This window comes from Montipora foliosa, chromosome 2 (genome assembly GCF_036669935.1).
Source record: "Montipora foliosa isolate CH-2021 chromosome 2, ASM3666993v2, whole genome shotgun sequence".
Classification (NCBI taxonomy): domain Eukaryota; kingdom Metazoa; phylum Cnidaria; class Anthozoa; order Scleractinia; family Acroporidae; genus Montipora; species Montipora foliosa.
Window position 1 is genome coordinate 43,382,164 of NC_090870.1, and position 10,000 is coordinate 43,392,163.

Below are 10,000 nucleotides of genomic sequence, written 5' to 3' on the forward strand. Positions count from 1 at the left end.
ACTTTCAAATGCGCGCGCTCACGATGCAAAACTTGTCTTTTCATTGTTAACACTAGCAAGATATCGGGACCTAAGCGATCTGTTAAGATCACCGATCGTTTCACATGTACCTCCGCAAATGTCATTTATTGCATAACCTGTACGTTATGCAATAAATTATACATTGGTGAGACAGGTAGACGACTAGATGACCGATTCCGCGAACACCTTCGCGATGTTGAGAAGAATGACAAGGATGCATCTAAGCCAGTCGCTCGCCATTTTAATCTGCCTAACCATTCCAAAAAACACATGGCTATCTGCGGCCTTTCCCTACATCTAGGTACGACGGAAAGCCGCAAGAATCTGGAACAAAAATTCATCTTTCAAATCGGCACCCTTAATCCTCACGGTATTAACGAACGCTTTTCATTTAACTAATATATTCCTATTTTTCACGTTGACATGTTACCACCAATAGCGTAGCTCCTACTCTACTATAAAAACTACACGTAACCCATAATCCCTCGACTCGCTCTGACGAAGGGCTAACGCTCGAAACGTCAGCTTTTAGAATCTCTGTACGGTGGCCAATTTACATTATCAACTCCGTTGATAAAACCAAATTTTTGTAATGAACTGTGCGACCGCCAAACCCCGTGAAAGCAAACCGTGGCGTCTGAGAGATTGAAATTCTGGTCTGTGCGAGGATGAAATCGAGATAACAAGTCATCACACATTCTTCTAACGAAAGAATGACCCAAAACAAGGACAGTAGGAACGCTACCCGGCATATCAGCAAAACAAACGACAATAATACACAACAAGGATCGGCGTTAAGAACTAGAATTATCACACAGGAGATAAAACCAAATTATAATAGAGACGTAAAAAAGAAAGAATATACGTAATTCAAAGGTCCAACGTACCTGAAACAATTCGAAATACGTCTACGCTTGAAGAAGGTTAGCGAAGAATGACGGTTAATAGATGCCAGGTCACTAAGCCAACAAGACGCCTACAAGGGCGTATCCGTGGAATGCGCAAACAGTTAACACAAATTGTCCAGTTACAGTCAACTTCAAGTACAGGTAGACTTCGGACAATGGCGAAAGATTACCAGAAAGATACATCTGTAATATAAAAAATAATAAAAAAAAAGTTGACACTGGCTAAAATATTGTGTTGGACGTTTCGGCAACTGCTGTTGCCTTCCTCAGCAGGGATAAAAAATGCAAAAATCTAACGGCGCCCTGATGGTACACGATGCGTATAAATATTAAATCGCACCTCAACGAATATTTCTAAATAAAATAGACAATAAAAACAAGGGTCTCCAGAGCAGTCTAAAATATTACTACAAATTCTTTATGTTATTGTAAACGTTTGGAAGTGCTATATGTTCGTTTATAGCGTTCGTGTCTCGCAAAGAATGCCAAGCCTCAAGAATAAGTCTTTGTCGCCATGCCGATAACCTGTCAACGATTTCGACGTTCATCAAGTCTATTTGGTGATTGTAGCACATGTGGTGTTTGGCCAACAAGGAGTTTCCATCTAATGTCGCTATGGCCTTTTGCATTTTTTATCCCTGCTGAGGAAGGCAACAGCAGTTGCCGAAACGTCCAACACAATATTTTAGCCAGTGTCAACTTTTTTCTTTTTATTATTTTTTAACATGCCTGGCTACACACCAAACATTTTTATCTGTAATATAAATTAAAGTTTTTTGTTGTAAAAACTCATTACTAATGTTACTAAATTTACACATGCAAACAACGAAGCCCTATTAGCAGGTTACCAGGATACGGGATCTCTTATTTATTTATTTTTTGGAAGGAAACTTAATTCAAATCCTACAGTTTTACTTGCTTCGTTAACTCCTTTCATCCAAAAATTACAGGATCAGCCTTAAATCATCCGAAAAACTTATTACAAATCACAGTTCAACAACTTATCATCCTGGGCCAGTTGTTCAGAAACTGGGTTTTAAAACGAGTTTTATCCTCTACTCCCAAATGCTGTTCAAGGCTGATATTCAGTAAAACTTTACATTATAAGAAGTCAATCTTGAAAAACAAAAATAAGCAAAGGAAACTGTGACCAAAAAGTTGAAAACATGAAACAAAAGTTTACGCTAATCCTGGATTAAGGTAATTGGCTTTCGAACAACCGGGCCCTGTAATCGACGTCTGGTTCTGTAATCCTGGTTTAGTTCCTTGCAAACTGTATAAATTTGCCGCGGCGAAGACAAGAAGACAACATCCGTGCTCTATTTCTCTCAATGCTCAAAAATTCCGTAATTGCGCGTTTTATAGTCCAGGCCAAAGTTCTAATTTTACAATTCCATAATCTTGATTTCAGTAACTTGGTACCAAACGTTCCACAATAACTTGAAATCTCGTTAAGAAAAATCATTAAATCCAGTAGTCCAGTCCGGATTGAGATCGCCAAAACTCTCTCTATCATCGATTCAAAACTCAACAAAAGCTACAAGTAGGAAATAGTTATAAGAAACTACAACAGTTCGTCCTGATTCTACACTCGAGCTGAACAAAAAACCCAAAAAACCCTCGTCATCGTTTCTCGAGAGAACAGACAAACAGCCGAAAATGTTCTGTGCCTGCCCCTTACGGCACTGAAAAAGTGCCGTCCGTTGTACAACAGTACTTGACCGTAGCCCTTGGCCAAGAAACTAATCTTAGCCAAAAGCCCGAGAAGCGATCAGGATACGGGATAATTAGGTAAAAAAATTGTGGGGATACGGGATTTTTAGTCGGGAGGTGGGGGGGGGGGGGGGGTAGAATTGAGGAGATACGGGATATTTTTTAAAGTAAGAACGCATTGCGTGTGGTAGTGCAGTAACTTGACAGTGTTTTTTTCCATAACTGTCAACTGAGCTGCGTTTTGTTTTTTCCAGGAGATTCAAGTCCTTGCACAATATGTAGCTCTAATAGTACACGACATTGTTTGGTATCGTAAATCATTTCGGTGCCATGGTAGACATCTTTGCTATATACCCTCTAAGAAGACATGTGGTTCAGTAAAATACTAAGCCCAGAACGATTGAAGAAAATAACAGGAAATCGAGAAACATTTGGCTTCAAAGCTGACATGTTGATCATTTACAACTTCTTTTTCACCACAAGCTTAAGCGTGTACTCTGAGCTTCTGACACCTTTCCAAGACCAATGTTACTAAATTTTTTTCTCTTTCCAGCGGGGTTAGTATCTGGATGGGGGACGTCAAAATATGCGACTTTTGCTGTCAGGAACATACGCCCAAAAATTCTATTTTAACGCTCAAAAATGCGAACAAAGCAAGGTACAGATTTTGCTAGCCTGCTTTATGCAAAACAAATATTGACGAAAAAGTAAATAAATATTAATATGTAGTTTTTAAGGAGAGCAGAAGGAACTTTTAGGAAGTGTCGATCGAGAATAAAACAATTTGCCATCAGCGAAAAACATTTCGGGAGATTTTTGTTACGTTCCATCAGAGTTCAATTTTTCTATCGTACTTTTGGTCATACAAGTAAAATCGCAAAATCGAAAGTGACATCGATTTTAGCGGCCGCCTGTGATCAAGTTATACCTTGCGTGTTTACTGACAACTCACGAAACAAAGGATGCATCTGTGGCAAAATGTCGGCATAACACCTGGTTTTTGTTAGTGCGTTTTTTTTCTTTCAAGTGTTATAAAGTTCGACAAGATCTATGTGCGAATTTAACATAAAGATCGTTGATGCTAGTCCAAGTGTCAGCTGAAGTTAAGCTCCTCTGAATAAGGTTAGTACTTGGATGGGGGACGGCTGCGAAGTCCCCGTGACGGCGATAGCTAATTCGTTTTTTTTTAAACTTGATTTCATTTTTTATCTTGTTTGGCCGTTGAAAGCTATTTTCTTATTTTCTTTCTACCCCAAAACGGCGAACAAACTGGTTCCCAAGAAATATTGGAGTACGTATTCGTTCTATGCAAAATGCTTCCAATGAAGTATTCGTTGAATGCAAAATAATAATGATCACAGTGGAACACACAAGTACGAAGCAAGATCTAGAAATAACGTAGAAAATTATCCTTACCTTTAAAGCTTGCCTTTCTCAAAGAAAAAGCATCTATCCACTTTATGGAATAGTTTAGTACTGAAACAATCATGGCGGGAGGAAAGATTCTATTATAAATTTTTGCTTTCACCAGCCTGAAGAAAGTGTGTCACGGTGGCCGAGTGGTCTAACGCGCTAGCAGAGAAGATTCGTGATGGCTTAGGAAGTATAGGAGTTCTCCACGGGGCAGGGAAGTTTGGAAATGCCGGAGGGAATATAAGTCAGTCCACCCGATCGGAGATTAATTCAATATCCGTGGGGTATGCACATTTGTGACTACCAACAAAAAAAAGACACCAGCCCGGTATTAAGACGTGGATGCTTTCGGCATTCCACGTAATAACGCGCTGTCAAGTGAATTCCCTTGAGCCCCCCAGTCACGTGCCCATGTCATGTTTTACTGTATTACATAATCGCTAGCGTAGAAACAGGAAACGCACAAGCCGTGACAAAACATAAAAATTATATTTGCGAACAAATATTCCATTTAGAGTCGACTGTCTTTTTAGAGTCGACTCTTGTTATTTTGCATCTGCGATCGTATTTGATATAACAAAACATATGTCAGTCTGTTACTGACTCATGTCGCCTTATTAAGTCTATTAACCCTTTAAGGCCCTAGGGGGGGGGGATTGACGAGTAAAATAAGATAATTTTCACGCTTTTTTGACAGTTCAGTTTCAGTTCAGTTTTTATTATGTATTTTGCATAAAATATCACAAAACTATGCAATGCTCGCAGTTAGCAATAGCTAGTCGAGGCGAGCATTGCTTACAATAAATATTCCAGATAAAATGGTTACAAATACATAACTACACATTCACATAAAAATAAATAAATAAATAAAATAAATTAGTTTTAGAATACAGTTAGTGCAGTGAAGAACAGCTTAAAACTTGTACAGTATAATATAAATAAACATGAAAAAAGTAGTTTAAATTGAATAAATAAATTTTTAGCTACATGACTGATACTAAACTAAAGAGTCAAAATTTGCCAATATTATCGAAACATCAATGTAATCATCATATTTTAGCAGTCTTTGTAAGAGGATATCATCAACATTATTTTTGAAGTTAGATTTTGACATCTGGCGGACTTCACAAGATATGCTATTCCAAATTTTAACGCCAATTCTTGAGAAAGATCTTTTTTGAATATCTATTCTCGAACGTTTAAGAAAATATCTCCTCTTTGCGATGATATCGTCTCGTAAGCATGAATATGAGTAGGTTAAATATATTAGGAGGTGTCAAGTTGTTTGATACATCATGCATCATCACAGCCACAGATTTAAAATAGAGCATATCTAAAGGAAGAAGACGAGAAGAAATGAAGAAAGGTACGGTATTGCATGAGATTTGTAATCAGCAAAATACATTAGGCGAAGAGCTCGTTTTTGAAGGGTCAAAAGTTTAGTTCTATGAACTTTTGCAGTATTACACCACGCTACTATACCATACATTAATAAGTATGGTTGAATGAGTGACCTGTAGATATGGTGTAAAGTACTCAGCGGTACAAAATGCCTTATCTTAGAGATAATACCAATTGATTTACTTATTTTTGATGCAACATGAGAAATGTGGTAACTCCATGAAAGTTTTTCATCGATGAGCACGCCTAACTTCTTACGCTCCAAAGAGATATAGAGGATATTACATGGCCGCGCGGGGATACGAATTTTATCTTCGAGTGCTAAAAGTATCAGAATTTGCAATAAAAATGTTAATGTAGTAGAGAAGAATTATATTAAAGCACAAAAGTATCGTACATCGAAGACGAAGCTCGTGTTTTATTGGCTAATCCTTTTCGTTACTATGACGACAGCTATATCCTCACATGTGAAAGATAAAAATGATACGTTCACTGCGCGCGGTGAAGATATGAGTTTTTAGTAAAAGGAGAAATCCTGGTATTTCATCAGTATCTATACAATAAATAGCTATTAGAGTCATGGTCAAACACCTAGTTTACTTGATAGTTCAAGATCTTTTGTCTTGGTCGAAATATAACAAAGTTAGATTTTTTTTATATTCAATGATAACTTATTAGGGGACCAAAGGACTTAAGAGACGTAAAAAAGAAAGAATATACGTAATTCAAAGGTCCAACGTACCTGAAACAATTCGAAATACGTCTACGCTTAAAGAAGGTTAGCGAAGAATGACCCTTACTACATGCCAGGTCACTAAGCCAATAACGCGCTGTCGAGTGAATTCCCTTGAGCCCCCAGTCACGTGCCCATGTCATGTTTTACTGTATTACATAATCGCTAGCATAGAAACAGGAAACGCACAAGCCGTGACAAAACATAAAAATTATATTTGCGAACAAATATTCCATTTAGAGTCGACTGTCTTTTTAGAGTCGACTCTTGTTATTTTGCATCTGCGATCGTATTTGATATAACAAAACATAAGTCAGTCTGTTACTGACTCCTGTCGCCTTATTAAGTCTATTAACCCTTTAAGGCCCTAGGGAAGGGGGGGGGGGATTGACCAGTAAAATCGTCTAGCGTTGGACAGAGTAAAATCTATAAATGGCCACTGGGAGTTAAAGGGTTAAAAGAGTGGCAAAATAGATTTTTCCCTCGAATTCTACATTTCATACGGTTTCCAATGATACGTAGTTTGTGGGGCTTTCTCGAAAACAGGCCGTAACACGCTCGAAGATTTGATGAAACCTTAAGTGGGCGTCATTCTCGCCAATGACGTAGTTAGTTGAAAATAATGATTTTCTGAGGAATGTTATGTTCTAGGCAATTATTGGACTTAATTTTCCGCCATAAATATGTTTTATTGATGAACTCAGAAGGGAAAATGATAACTTATTACAAACTCAAGATGTCTGACAAATTACATAACAGCGAAGCTAATGACTCATTACTTTCGATGCATTGCGCCATTAAATACCTTGTACAGATAAATGTTACTTTGTTTTACAAAACTGCATTTGCTCGCAAGTCTATTTTGAGCAAACATAAACGGTGTCTGAGTTTGTCCAGACCTTGAACTTCTTCATCCAACTTCTTCACACTAAAAATTATAGTGAAAGACTACATTTAAAAATGGTGTAAATTTGTTGCCAGCCCAGCTACCCCTTTCTTGTGTGTGTAAGATTACACAAACTTCTAAAGTGCAGTTTAACTCTCAAAAGGATGGTATATTTACTGATGAAAAGTAGTGTAAAATGGGTATTATACACTTTGACACTTCTAAAATAACACATATAGCAAGGATAATATTATCAGAGAGGAAGGGTAAAATTACCCCGAGTGACGGTGTAGTGATCTTTAACCCATCTAAAAAACTTGAAATTAACCTTTAAAAAAAGTATAATTCAACCATAAAATGAAGTGTAATTATGTTTATTACCATCAATTTATAAGTAAAATTACACATGACCCTTTATCAATGGGTATAACATAAACTCAAGCCAAAAATTACAATCGTTTACTGAGTAAAAATTGGCAAGCGCAACTCTAGATTCACATTACTACAACTTCACCTAGGGCCATAAAATTGCTTGCTTGAAATTCGGCAACAAGACTGAATGTCAAGAAACCACCTGCTTCTTTACAAGTTGGATCAGCGGGTATATTTAAATATTTCGATTAATGCATAGTATTTAAGTTAGAAAAAACTTGGAATAACAAATCAGTCACAAAATTACTTTATCTGGAACAGCTCAAACCTAAAAACTGGCAAAAACTCGGGGGACATCCAAAACCCCGAACAGTGCAACTACCGTTGCAAGCAAGACGGTAGGGGCCACATTCATGTAACGAGTGCTTGCCTTGTTGGGGTTTGTTTCCTACAAAGTAATCATTGTACCTCGGATTTTCTCTTCAACTTGACTGCACGACGTTCTGGGCACAATTGTGGTGTTGTATTGAGAAAGAGTCTTCACTTCAAAATCTTGTTGCAAGATGTCTTGGAGAGAAACCGAGTCATTGTGGTAAGTCTTCGTTTCTCCACTCTTGTTATAAGTGACGGTGGTATTCAAGGAAATGAGATGTTGATCGATATCATCTGCAAGCGAAAACGTCTGCGAAGAAGGTGCTTGGATACATGGACTGCCGTTAGAACTCAACAACCTCCGTTCTTCAGAGGTGATCCGGACAGCTCGTTCCTCAGGGACGGTAACGTAGCAGCGGTACATCGGATAGCCTCTGCTATACACAGGAGCGTTGCTCACAGCATAGCGATACAGAAGGTAGCCGGCCACTACCTTTTTGAACGTGCCTTTTTTGGAACCAACTTTGGTTTGGCTGCGGATTACAGGAGAACGAAAAGTCGTGGCTTTGATCGGTGTAGTTTTTCTGATTACGGGTTTGGAACCGGAGGAAGAGCGACGTGAGCTTGATCTAGAGCGTGACCCACTCGAGCGACCGCCGCCTCTGCCTCTGGCAGCAATGGATATCGCCATCAGCAAAATTGCGAAGGAAAGGAAAAGAGTAACTGTAGATAGCCGCATTGTGGACTAACTAAACGGTTATGGCACCTCGCCTTTTGTGGTCTGTGCTTTTACCAGCTTCACAGTTAAGTGTTTAGAACATAGCATTCCTCTGAAAAATCAATATTTTGATCTAACTACGTCATTGGTGAGAATGATGTCAAACTTTTGATTGTGCTACCAGAGCACGTTCTGTCCAAATTTTATGGAAATCCGTCGATTGCACATTCCCCATTGGTTCTTTTACTAGTAAAGAGAAAATATTTTTTAGAAAGACGAATCTGAAGAATTTTATTCCCCTCTCTTCAACGAGAGATGTCAACACAAAAGGCCGCTAGCCAATGAAAATCGAGGACCCACTGGCGTTCACATCCGCTAGCCATTTCTCCTCTTGTACGGCACCGATAAATCTTTGAAACATGGAACTTAATAGAATGTGCGTAATATTTCTTAGCGTAGACCGGATGTGATAAGTTGCATGACCACTTCCGGGTAGAGAGCGTAATTTTACTAGGACAATAGAGAGATTAAGCATGACGTTTACGAACCCTGCTTGATATTAGCTCATTTCTGTCCTGTTAGCTCCATATATCAAGCAACTTCTCAAAGGAACGAGACAAGTTAATATGAGATAATTTTCACGCTTTTTTGACAGTTCAGTTTCAGTTCAGTTTTTATTATGTATTTTGCGTAAAATATCACAAAACTATGCAATGCTCGCTGTTAGCAATAGCTAGTCGAGGCGAGCATTGCTTACAATAAATATTCCAGATAAAATGGTTACAAATACATAACTACACATTCACATAAAAATAAATAAATAAAATAAATTAGTTTTAGAATACAGTTAGTGCAGTGGAGAACAGCTTAAAACTTGTACAGTATAACTGATATAAATAAACATGAAAAAAGTAGTTTAAATTGAATAAATAAATTTTTAGCTACATGACATACTAAACTAAGGAGTCAAAATTTGCCAATATTATCGAAACATCAATGTAATCATCATATTTTAGCAGTCTTTGTAAGAGGATATCATCAACATTATTTTTGAAGTTAGATTTTGACATCTGGCGGACTTCACAAGATATGCTATTCCAAATTTTAACGCCAATTCTTGAGAAAGATCTTTTTTGAATATCTATTCTCGAACGTTTAAGAAAATAATCTCGTCTTTGCGATGATATCGTCTCGTGAGTTTGAATATCAGCTTGATGGGTGAATAGGTTAAATATATTAGGAGGTGTCAAGTTGTTTGATACATCATGCATCATCACAGCCACAGATTTAAAATAGAGCATATCTAAAGGAAGAAGACGAGAAGAAATGAAGAAAGGTATTGCATGAGATTTGTAATCAGCAAAGTACATTAGGCGAAGAGCTCGTTTTTGAAGGGTCAAAAGTTTAGTTCTATGAACTTTTGCAGTATTACACCACGCTACTATACCATACATTAAGTATGG

At 37.7% G+C, this 10,000-nt stretch overlaps 1 long non-coding RNA gene and 1 pseudogene across 1 annotated transcript in view; both read right to left on the bottom strand.

Annotated features, from left to right (window-relative positions):
• Positions 1-4,183, bottom strand: part of LOC137990832 (uncharacterized) — an 11,472-nt gene extending 7,289 nt beyond the window's left edge. The window contains exons 1-2 of the long non-coding RNA XR_011121564.1: positions 4,059-4,183; positions 909-1,112 (exon numbers count right to left, since the gene is read on the bottom strand). This is a non-coding gene — a long non-coding RNA (uncharacterized lncRNA). The remainder of the gene's footprint in view (positions 1-908; positions 1,113-4,058) is intronic.
• Positions 4,184-7,433: 3,250 nt separating this feature from the next.
• On the bottom strand, positions 7,434-8,600 carry LOC137990833 (uncharacterized; annotated as a pseudogene).
• Between the last annotated feature and the right edge of the window lie 1,400 nt (positions 8,601-10,000).